Here is a 13,503-nt window from a genome sequence, read left to right as displayed (position 1 = left end):
AGCAAAAAGTTATGCCCAGGATAATATACCATGATCAAACAGGAAGGATATTAGGAATTCAGGGCTAGTTCAATATTACCAAAATTAACTATATCAATAATATAATTATCTCAATAGATGCAGAAAAAGCATTTGAGAAAATTTAATACCCATTCCTATTAAAAAAAAAAAAAAACTAGAGAGTATTGGAATAAGTGGAGTTTTCCTTAAAATGATCAGTTGCATCTATTTAAAATCATCAGCAAACATTATATGTAATCGAGATAAACTAGAACCATTCCTAATAAGATGAAGAGTGCAACATGATCACCCACAATAACCATTACTATTGAATATTGTGTTATAAATATTAGCTTAGCAGTAAGAGAAGAAAAAGAAATTAAAATAATTAGAGCAGGTAATGAGGAAACCAAAGAATCCTAAAGAATATACCATAACAACTAGAAAGAATCCACAACTTTAGTAAAATTTCAGGATACAAAATAAAACCGCATAAATCATAAGCATTTCTATATGTTATCAACAAATCCAGTTGCAAGAGACACAAGGAGAAATTTCATTTAAAATAACTACAGATAACATAAAATATTTGGAAGTTTACCTGCCAATACAAAATCAGGAACTACATGAACACAATTACAAAACACTTTCCACACAAATAAAACCAGATTTAAACAACTAAAAGAATATCAAATGCTCATGATTAGGCCAAGATAATATAATAAAAATGACAATTCTACCTAATTTAATCTATTATTCAGTGCCATACCAATCAAACTACCAAGAAATTACTTTATAGAACTAGGGGAAGAAATACCGAAGTTCATCTGAAAGGACAAAAGGTCAAGAATTTCAAGGGAATTAATAAAAAAAAAATGCAAATGATTATAGCCTAGTTGTACCAGGCCTAAAATTATGTTAGAAAGCAGTGGTCATCAAAGCCATTTGGTACTGGCTAAGAAAAAGAGGAGACGATCAGTGGAATGGATTAGGTTCACAAGATACAATAGTCAATGACTATAGTAATCTAATGTTTGATAAACCCAAAGACCTAAACTTCTGGGATAAGAACTCACTATTTAACAAACATTTCTGAGGAAATTGGTAAATATTATGGCAGAAACTAGGCATTGATCCACACCTAATTCTTTATACCAAGATAAGGTTGAAATGAGTTCATGATTTAGACATAAAGAGTGAAACTATAAGCAAATTAGAAGAGCCAAGAATAGCCTAACTCTCAGATATGTGTAGAAGAAAGGAATTTATATCTAAAGAAGAAATAAAGTATAATATGTAATACAAAATGGATAATTTTGATTATATTAAATTAAAAGGGTTTGTACATACAAAATCAATGCAGATAAGATTAGAAAGGAAGCAGAAAACCAGGGGGAAATATTTGTATCCAAAGATTCTGATAAATGTGCCATTTCTAAAATATAGAGAATTTACTCATATTTATAAGAATACAAGTCATTCTCCATTTATTAAATTATCAACAGAACAGAAAACAGAACAAAAAATTTTCAGATGAAGAAATTAAAGTCATTTATAGTCATATGAAAAAGTGTTTTATTTATACCAAATAGATAATTTTGATTATATTAAATTAAAAAGGTTTTGTACAAATAAAACTAATGCAGACAATATCAGAAGAGAAGCAATAAACTGGGAAAACATTTTAACATTCAAAGGTTCTGATGAAGGCCTCATTTCTAAAATATGTAGAGAATTGACTCAAATGATCAAAGGATATGAATAGACAATTTTCAGATTAAGAAATTAAAACCATTTCTAATTATATGAAAATGTGCTCTAAATCACTATTGATCAGAGAAGTGCAAATTAAAACAACTCTGAGATACTACTACACACCTCTGAAATTGGCTAAGGTTACAGGAAAAGACAATCCCTAATATTGAAGGGTTTGTGGGAAAACTAGGACACTGATACATTGTTGATTGAACTGTGAATGGATCCAACCATTCTGGAGAGCAATTTGGAACTAAATTCAAAAAGTTATCAAATTGTGCATACCTTTTGACCCACCAGTGTTTCTATTGAGCTTATATCCCAAAGAGATCATAAAAGAGGGGAAAAGACCTACATGTGCAAAAATGTTTGTGGCAGCGCTTTTTGTAGTGGCAAGAAACTGGAAACTGAGTGGATGCCCATCAATTGGAGAATGGCTGAATAAATTATAGTATATAAATGTTATAGAATATTAGTGTATTGTAAGAAACAACCAAAAGGAGGATTTCATAGATGCCTGGAGAGATTTACATGAACTGATGCTAAGTGAAATTAGCAGAATCAGGAGGTTATTATACATGACAACAACAAGACTTTATGGTGATTAATTCTGATGGACATGCCTCTCTTCAATAATGAGAGGATTCAAACCACTTCCAATTGTTCAGTGATGAAGAGAGCAATCTACACCCAGCAAGAAGACTGTGAACCACAACATAGCATTTTCACTCTTTGTATTGTCATTTGCTTGTATTTTATTTTCTTTCTCAGTTTTTTTCTTCTTGATCCGATTTTTCTTGTGCAGCAAGATAATTGTATAACTATGTATACATATATATGTAAACATATATATTGTTTAACATACAGTGGAACATATTTAACATGTATTGGACTACCTACCATATAGGGAAGGGATGGGAGGAAGGAGGAAAAATTTTGAACCAAAAAGTTTTGCAAAGGTCAATGTTGAAAAATTACTCATGCATAAATTTTGTAAATAAAATATTTTAATAAAAAATAGAAAAAAATGCCCTAAATCATTATTGATCAGAGAAATTCAAATTAAGCCAACTCTGAGGTACCACTACATACTTCTCAGATTGGTTAAAATGATAGGAAAAGATAATGATAAATGTTGGAGGCTTGTATGAAAACTGGGACATTAATAGCTTGTTGCAGGAGTTGTGAACCAATTCAATGTTTCTGGAGATCAATTTGGAATTATGTCAAAAGTGCTATCAATGCATATATATCCTTTGATTCAGCAGTTTCCCCACTTGACTTGTTTCCCAAGGAGATCATAAAAAAGGAGAAAGGAGCTACATGTGCAAAAATGGTTGTAACATCCCTTTTTGTAGATGCAAGGAACTAGAAACTGAGTGGATGTCCATCAGATAGGGAATGACTTAATAAATTATGGTATATGAATGTTACAGAATATTTTTGTTCTACAAGAAATGATCAGCAGATGATTTCAGAATGTGGGAGAGACTTTCGTGAACTGATGCTAAGTGAAGTGAGTAGAAACAAGAGAAAATTATACACAGAAACAAGATCAATTCTGATGGATGTGGCTCTTTTCAACAATAAGTTGATTCTGGTCTATTCCAATAGACTTGTGATGAAAAGAGCCATTTGCATTCAGAAAGAGAATTGTCAGGAATGAATGTGGATCCCCTGATAGCATTTTATCCTTTTTATTGTTGTTTACTTGCTTTTTATTTTCTTTTTCATTTTTTTCTTTTTGATCTGAATTTTCTTTGCAATATGATAAATGTGCAAATATGTAAAGAAAAATAGCTTATTAAATAATGTATTGAATTACTTTCTGTCTAGAGGAGGTGTTGGGGTAAAGGAGGAAGAAAAGTTTGGAACACAAAGTTTTGCAAGGGTGAATGTTGAAAATAATTTTTGCATATATTTTGAAAATAAAGAGATATTATATATATGTATATATATATATATATATATATATCATGTGAAGTAAAAAGATTTGCAAAGAACTTCACAAGTATTATTACTCTTAATCCTTACATACAATCCTACAAACTGAGTTTGAAAGAGGTTAAGCAATTTTCCTAGGTTCACAAAACTAATAAATACTTAAGACACATCTTTCTAATAATAAATGCAACACTCCATCAAATGCAACCCAGTTGCCTTTATATTCCAAATTAATTTTTAAAAGAAATTAACCCTTTCAAATGTTGGAAACTTGGCTACCTCAATGTCAAGGTGCTTAAAGCATACAAATACTTTTTTTTAAGTGGTGTGTTATAGTTGGGGAGTATTTTCTTCCCATTTCTAAATTAAACGAACACCTTGAAAATTGTGTGATGGAACAAATACTAGTTTTGGAGTAAAAAGGTTTTGGGTTTGGTTAATACTTCAGGCAGACCTTATCTTTGTGATCTTTGCAAAATCCTTTCCTTTCACTAGGTATAAGTTTCCTCATCTGTAAAACAAGGGCAGCAGACTAGTCTCCAGTGTGTATCTTTCTATGATTTAATGAAATGCTCATGAATTTCATTCATATTTTTGTCTTTACCAACTAGATAGATAGATAGATCTATCTATCTATCTATCTATCTATCTATCTATCTATCTATCTATATATATATAGTCTTCACTCCAAAAGGCCCTTTTAAAAAAGATCTCCATTTTTTATCCTAACAGCTTCAGTGATTTGTTCTATCTGGATTCTTCTAGACAAATCTTAGAAGAATCAATGAAAGTCTCCTGATTTTGTCCTCACATTTTGCATTTTATATTTATTTGCACATGTTATATTGCCCTCCTCCTCTCCAAAATTGAAAACTCCATGGGCAGAGATGTCTTATTAAATTTTAGTATCTCTTCCACTACTTTGCTCAAAAAATACAGTTTAATAAACATTTTTGAACTTAAATGACCAGAGCTAACTGCCCTAAAGACTCAAGGGCGCAAGATGTCTTCAAGTATTTGAACATTTGCCATATGGAAGAGATATATTTTTTAACCAAAAAAAGGGAAAAACTAGGAATACCAAGCAGATGTAACAGAGACAATGTTAGACTTTAAGTAAAGATAAAGTTAGGGGACATGGATGGTGCAGTGGATATAATACAAGGCCTGGAGTCAAAAAGACATGAGTTCAAATGTGAATTCAGATTTCAGTATCTGAAATCAGGAGACTCTCATTGATTCTTCTAAGATTAGTCTAGAAGAATCCAGTACCTTTGTGGGTACTAAATACAGGTGATTAGAAACTCTATTGCCTGGAAGCAGTTCTGAATCACAGTACTAGGTCAGAAAGAAAAAGAGGAGCACTACTTCTGCGCACCTGGGCAAGTCACTTCACTCTATTTGTCTCAGTTTCTTCATCCAAAAATTGAGTTAGAGAAAGAAATGTCACACCACTCCAGTATCTTTGTCAAAGAAAACCACAAATGGAGTCATGAAGAGTCCTCCCAAACTGAACTGAAAAGATATAGTTAATAAAAATTACAACTGTCCAAAATTGGAATGAGCTATAATGTGAAATACAGGGTTTTATTCTGACTTGAAAATCATGTAGTAGAAGCTAGATTGTTCATGTTCAGATATGGGTTGAATTAACCAGCCACTACATTACTTCTCAATTCTCAAATGTTGCTATGTTGTGAGTTGAAATTAACTGAATTGAATTGACTTATTTAAATAATAATTTAGAAAAGAGGGATGAATTTATTTTTCTTTCAACATAACTTTGGGATGCTGAAAAGTTGAAAGAAAGAGTTAATGGTGAATAGATTACCATCATTCCATAATGTGAAATGTGACATTTTTATAATGATGAGAAGAGGCAATAGAATTGTCTTTAACAATTATAACTATGACTTTGTATTATAGTTATGGGGGGAGGAGGGCAAATATGCATAAATCTGAATCATGTCCCAGAGTGAATTCAATTTGTGAGTTATTCGTATTCCACGTATATAGATATAAACACACACACACACACACACATACACATATGTATGTATAGATGTGTGTATATCCATATGTATAACTATATACTATATATACATATATGAATTATGACAGATGTTATCATAGCATATTAGATTTAGTATTAGTAAAACCAGAATTAGAGGAGTCAAGATGGAAGAATAGGGGCAGGCACTTTACTGAACTTTGCTAAAATTCTTTTTCAGACAACTTTAAAATAATACTTCAAATCAAATTTTGGAATAGTAGATGCAACAAAAGGTTAGGATGAAACTTTTTCTGTTCTACAAACCCTAAGAGTTTGGCAGTAAAAGTCTATGACATTAATGTGGAAGTCTGTCCAGAGTGCATACAAATGATGGTAGCTGTAGATACTACACTAGCAGCAACCACTTTGGGAGTTCTCAGCTCAGAAAGGGTAAAGGGGTTGGACAATAGGTAAGAAAGAGATTGCAGGGGATCTTTGTGGGTACTAAATACAGTTGGTGCTGATTAGAAACTCTATTGCCTGGAAGCAGTTCTGAATCACAGTATTAGGGCAGAAAGAAATGCCGGTGGTCAACTACAAGGGATCAGGTGTCCTAGTCACAATGCCAAAAAAAAAAAAAAAAGGAGTACTAGTACTTGCAGCTGTAGAGAGCCAGTGACCTTTCCGGTCTAAAAACCAGAGCATACACCAGGAGAGCAATAACCACACTTCTCCCAAGATCACACCAGCTTAGAAGCACTAAATATGTTCAGACACCAAGAACAAGGTATATATTACATCATGTAAAAGCTAGACACAGTATCTACCCATCTCAAGATGACCCAACTTTAACTTAAATTTTAAATTTTATTTTTTATTTTACAATTTATTTCTTATTAATTTTTAATTTATTTGATATTTATTTAACAAAAAAATAATAATTTGCCAAAGGTGGAGCAAGAAAAAAAGATATGCATGTACATACACACACACACACACACACACACACACACACACACTGATTTATTAAAACAGAATTATCCAAAATGAACAATTACCCAAAAAAGTACAAAAATCTACCAAAAGGAAGAACTCCTTAAAGTTCAGAATTGGGAACATGAAAACTAATGATTCCATGATATCAAGAAACAATGAAACAAAATCAGAGAAGTGAATAAAAGAAGAATAAAATGTGAAAAAAAATTTATTGGAAAAACAATTGACCTGGAAAATAGATTGAAGAGAGATAATTAAGAATTAAGAACAATTTATGTTGAAAGAAGAGAGATAAATTAAGAATTAAATAATTAAGATAAATTAAGAATTAGATTACCTGAAAGTCTTTATCAAAGGAGCCTAGACATCATATTTTAATAAAATTATCAAGGAAAACTGCCCTGATATCTTAGATCCAGAGAGTAAAATAAAAATTTTAAGAATCTACCAATTACATCCTGAAAGAGATCCCCAAATAAAAAGTCTCAAGGATATTACAGTTAAATTCCACAGCTCCTAAGTAATAATAATAATAATTTCAAGCATCTAGAAAAATACTTAAATATTATGAAGGAACAGTCAGAATCACAAAATTTCATGGCTCCCTTTTAAAAGGAGTTTAGAAATCTTGGAATATAATATTCTAGAAAGCAAAGGATTTAGTATTACAATCAAGAATAACAATAACACACCCAGCAGAGCTGAGTGTGATCCTTCAGGGAAAAATGGATATTTAATTAAATAGAGAACTTTAAATCATGCCTAATAAAAAATTTAGAGCTGAATAGAAAATTTGACATTCCAACATAAGACTCAAGAGAAGCATGAAAAGGTAAGTGTGAAAAAGTAATCCTAAGGGAGTCAATAAGGTTAAACAATTTACATTTGTGGTAATATGATTCATCTAATTGCTAGAAATTTTATCAATATTAGAGCAGTAAAAAGAATTTACATAGATAAAGAGCATAGATGTGAGTCCATTATATTGTAATGACTTCCAAAAATAAAGGAGTGAGAAAAAGGTATGCGCTTGGAGAAGGGGGAAGAAAGAGGCAAACATAAAAGAGTCACACACACACAAAAAAAAAAAAAAAGAAAAAGAAAAAAAAAAACAGAGGGGGAAAGAAAAGTAGAGTGGCAGGCAATTGCTGGAATCTCACTCTTATCAATATTAGTTTAAAGAAGTAGATAAATAATATATATATATATATATACATACACACACACACACACACACACACATATATATACATATATGTGTGTGTATATATATACATAAATATAATTTAGGTAATTTACATATCTGGATGTGTATGTGTACATGTATGTATGTACATACACACTCAGTTGTATATGGAAATATAACTAATCAACTAGAGAAATTGTAAGGCAAGGATGTAAGAGAAAGGGATAGTGGAAGACAATAAAATGAGGGGCAGATTAAGTGAAGCAGTGGTTAAAAGTAAAATAGCTTCTTGAGGAGAAAAAGGATATAAAGAGAGGGGGGCAAGAAACAGGAGAAAATGAGACAGACAGAAATATACTATTAGTAATTATAACTGTGAATGTGAATGGGGTGAGCTTGCTCATAAAATGGAAACAGCAGAATGTATTAGAATACAGAATTCAGCAGTATATTGTATACAAGATGAAACAGAAAAATACATAATAGAGTTAAAATAAAGGGCTGACTCAGAATCTAATATGATTCAGTTAAAAAAAAAAAAACAGACAGGTATAGCAATAATGATTTGGAATGAAGCAAAAACAAAAATAGATCTAAAGGAATAACCAGAAAATGTATATTATACTAAAAGGTACTATAGACAATGAAGCAATATAAATTAATTTTACAGCAAGTTTCTCTAATAAAGGCCTCTTTCTCAAATATATACTGAGTATAGAACTGAGTCTAGTTTGCAAAAATAATTTGCAAATGGTCGAAAGATATAAATAAGCAATTTTTAGAAGAAGAAATCAAAATTTTCTATAATATGAGAAAATTCTCTAAGGTAATGTTGATTAGAGAAAAGCAAATTAAAACAACTCTGAAATACCACTTTACACATATCAGAAATGATAAATATTGGGGGGGCACAAAGGGAAATTATTTAGAAACACTAATGAACTGATGTAGTGGTGAACTGGTCCAAATGTTTTGGAGAACAATTTAGAAATAGATCTAGAGGGATAGCAAACTTCTTTGATTCAGCAGTAGCAGTACTAGTTCTGTATTCTAAAGAGATCAAAGAAAAAGGAAAAGTGCCTATATGTCCAAAATTATTTATAGTAGCTCTTTGTGTGGTGGTAAAATATTGAAAATTTAGGGGATAATCATCAATTGGAGAATAACTGAACAAGTTGTGGCATAAAACTTTGATGAAAAACTATTGTGCTACAAGAAATGATGATAGGGTTGTTTTCAGAAAAAAAAAATATGTCAAGAGCTATAAAGAATTAATGTAAAGTGAAGTGAAAAAAATCAAAACATCATTGTGCACAGTACCAGCAATGTTGTAATGATGATCAGCAGTGACTCGGCCATTCAAATCAATATATTGATCCAAAACAATTCCAAATGAATCAAGGTTTTTAAAAAATGCTGTTCACCTCCAGAGAGAGAAGTGATGAACTCTGAGTGCAAACTGAAGTATAATTTTCTCACTTTTTTTTCTTGATTTTTAAAATTATGGCCAATAAAGTATTATGTTTTGCATGATTTCACATGTATATTTGACATCATGTTTGCCTTTTCAGTGGATATGAGAAGGAAGAGAGAAATGTGTTACTCAAAATTTTATAAAGGAAAAGGGGGAAGAGGAGAAGAAGGAAGAAAGAAGAGGAGCAGAAAGAAGAGGAAAAGAGGAAGGAGAAAAAGGAGAAGATGGCTATGAAGATAATGACAACAATGACAAAGACCAGAGTTTCTCTGGACATTTCTTAATTAGCAAGTCACTTAACAATGGGCCTCAATTTCTTCATGTATAAAATGATGGAATTGGATTTGCTGTCTTCTAAGCTATCTTTCAGGTCTAAATGGGCACATAATAGCAGATAATCTGTGGTGTCATCTTTGAAAGAATTCAGAATTCAGACTGTCTCCAAATCAAGTAAGAACATTTATTAAAATTAATTGAGAATTACACATTCGGAGTGTGCTGTGTTCCATTAGAGATAAGAGGAGTTAGACTTGTAACAAAACAAGACAAAGATTCTTATGGAATCTGATTACATCACAAGATATGTAAATTTAGAGGTTACAAGAGGAGTTTGCAACATGAGGAAATCCTAATTCTTTGATGGAACTGTGCATGTAATTAGCCAGAATGCACACAAAAAAGCCCACTGGGATGAAGGGGGGTTTTAAATAATAATAATGATATTATGATTAGCCTGACTTTGTCATAAGGTCACCCAAAGAACAGCAAAGGGTAGTGTACAATTGCCATGTTGAGGGAAAGATCAATGACAGTTTGTGGCTTAATATCCTAGTCTACATCCTGTACTTTTCTTGATGAATAATGGAATTATAGACCATGTAGACCTGTACATGTACCTGTCAAGTAGCATTTGAGGATTGCTATGGGGTTTAGGCTGAGGAAGGAGGCAGATTTGGGCTGTGGGCAACAATCAGAATTTCATCATTCCTCCTTCAAGGAGCTGAGAGCTAAATTCATTTACAAGAAAAACTAAGGCAACTGCTTCTGAAGCTTCTTCAGGCTAAAAAGGAGGAGTAGAGTTGCCTATGGCCCCAGTGCTGAGAAGATTCAGATGGAGACAAATTGCACCCAAACCACATCAAGGGATGAGCACCCTCATCTGGGAATTAATGGAGTCTAATCTGGAAGAGACAAACTGAGTTTAAAAATTTAGCAATCAATGACTGAAAATCAAAATAATAAAAAGAATGACAATAGGGGTAAGGATCCAGACTGAATGGAAGTGATAAGAAATTTTGAGTGCCTCTGCTGTAGTTTGAGCTATTTGTGAAATGAAGACTGGACCATTGTCATTCTATAAAGGCAAAATCAAGATATGATCTCTTTTAGTAAAAACTTTTTTACTGAGCCTTTTCAGTCCTGAAAGGAAAGGTAAAACAAAAAACGGAAGTAATTTGAAACCCTTGCATGGGGATATTTGTGTAAAGTCAATCTCCCAATCTTCTTCTGAGTGGGTACTCTTCCTCTGAATAGGTTTTAAAAGAAGTGAGGAGTTCTACAGCATCTTCAGAATTCACCTGGACACAAATTGTACAGGATTGGCAACTTATCAGATAGTTTTTCCCAGCTTGTGACCAGTGAAAATTGGTTCACCAAGGAAAGCAGGCTACTCAAGAGAGTAGCCTGGTGTTGGCTACAGAAGTTTCCTCTAGCTTGTTTCTGGGATTAGAAGCTAGTCTGGGAGTGTTTGAAACAACCCAAAGGGAGAAAAAGCATATCGCCTCTTTTTAGCTAAAGCCTGTTCGTGGGGACTATATGAAGGTTTATAGGAATCAGGGGATTGGAGTAGTGATGGCATGGTTAGGGGCAAATGTGCAGCACTTTGAGCAGTTGAGTCTGCAAACCTGTTACCTGTGATGTAGAGCAAGTCCTCCTTTCCTTGTCCAAGTCCTACCAAATATAACAGAAACCTCTCTAGGCTCATAAACAACTTGCAATAATTAAAAGATTTCCCCTATATGTTTGATGGGGAATTTTGGCTGTCAAATATCTCTTTTGCTCTATATAGCCCTGTGAGCATGTAAAACAAAAAAACAAAAAAAAAAGGAATTTTTAGAATTAGTATAGATGTTAATTCTAAGTCTCTTCCCCAATTTTAAAGCTCTAATCAAGGCAATGAATTCAGCTTTCTCTCCACCAGATTGTGTGGTGTCAGAATCAAATTCTTAAAAAAGTAAGCCACAAGCTCTGGCTTTGGGTTTAGGAACTGAGTTAAAACTCCCAAGGACCGGCTCCACTGTTCAGCAACAGTGAAAGTTTTTGTTCCAAATTGTAAAGGGTTAATAGTGAGTCAGTGGTTAATTTTGTTTTCAAGGTCTCAAAAGCCTTGGTTTGGTCAAGTCCCCAGTCTTAAGGGAATGAGTTAGGACCTGAATATAATCAGAAAAAGTTTTTGCAATAACTCTAAAATTGGGTATCCATATTATCCAAAATCTAGCTAGCCATGTCTAGGCAACATCACTGTTTCTTTCAGGCTGGCTGAAAAAGAGTCAAAATTACATCCAAAATTACCCTGGCTTTGGCCATGGTGATGGAGAAATGGGAATTCTGACTAAATCTCAGGCCTTGGCACTCCTGACAGAAGAGAGAGTAGGGAGTAGTTTGACCCCTTTGTGATCAGTCTCCCTTCCTGCACCTCTCCTGATTGCAGACAGAACACCCGGTCTAGAGCTTCCTTCTGGATAGGCCTTTCACTGTGACCTTGGAAGTATGAACCCACTTGAGTCCTCAAAATGGTAGCAGTCAAAATTTCAGCCTGTTCTCTAATCCTAGCACAAGTCCTGAAGTTCTAATTCTCTGCTGCAACTCTCTCTTTAAAAACTCCAAAAGCTGTCTCCAAAAACTGAGCTTTGGGAGTCTGGGAAATTATAGCTAAATTTGGCAGCTTCCTCTGAATATCTGAGATAGATTAATAAAATGAATGCTAAGGAAAGTAGCCCCTTCAAGAAAGTGGGGTCCTAGTTGGTATGCTTCTTAAGAATCCCTACAAGTCAACCTTGAAAGAGGCCAGAATTTTCCTTAGCTTCCTGGGTAACTTCTTTAAGCTTTTCATAATTAAACTGTTTTTAATTCATTTTTTTTTATATTTTCAATGAGACAGATCAGCATATTGTCCCTCTTTTCTCTGTCTCTGCTATCCTCTTGATAATCCCACCTGGAGACTACAAGTGGGACAGCATTTGTCCCTGGGAAGTATCTGAGGGAGAAGACTCAACCATATCATTACCATATTTCTGGGCTAAATCTTATATTCTCCTTTCCTCCTCAATTTTGCAGCAGGAGGAAATAATGATGTTCACAACTCTCCAGGTAAGATCAAATTAGAGGACAATGGTCTTAAAACCCTCAGTGAATTTAGTGTGTTCCTTGAAATATCGGTCAAGTTTTTCTTTAATTTAGGAAAGGTCAGATATTGAGAAAAGGAGATGAACCTTGTTGTTCTGCTACTTCTCTCAAAGGGCAGAATTTAAAGGAAATGACTGAATAAGGGTTCTGAGGAAGGAGAAAAAAGGCCCTGCTCCTTGTGTGGGAGAATCTGAGGAGTATAGATTGCCAGAAAGTTGTAGAATTTGGCTCATGATGTGAAGGTCCAGGGAACCAGTGATAAGGACGATTTGATGGGTAAGATGAAAGATCCAGCAGGACGTCATGAGCTTCCCAATAAGGATTACTTGGCTCCTATACAGGGAGACAGGGACTCTGGGAAGGAGTGGGATTGTGAGGAGAGGATTATCTAGATCATATTGTTCCACATATCCTTTGTCTGGAGTCCCTATGTCTGGAGTAAATTTGGCTAGTAACATTCTGTACTGTTACTGCAGGGCTGTACCTTGAAAGAATGACATAAAAGATTGGACATATGAAACCTCAGTCCACTTCCCTTTGTGGCAACAAAAATAATCAAGCTGGAAAAAATGGTGTTATAAGAAAAGGAGCCATTGGTAGGCCATCTCTCCAGGTTCTCTAGATTGTATTTGGACTAGGGTCTATTACAATAATACATAAGGCATCTCCTTTTAAGGTCTTGTAAACCAATTTTTTTTTCTCCAATTTTGTAGGAGACAATATACTGAGGAGTTCTGCAGGATAGCAAAG

This window comes from Antechinus flavipes, chromosome 3, assembly GCF_016432865.1.
Source record: "Antechinus flavipes isolate AdamAnt ecotype Samford, QLD, Australia chromosome 3, AdamAnt_v2, whole genome shotgun sequence".
Taxonomy (NCBI): Eukaryota; Metazoa; Chordata; class Mammalia; order Dasyuromorphia; family Dasyuridae; genus Antechinus; species Antechinus flavipes.
This window is presented reverse-complemented; position numbering follows the sequence as displayed.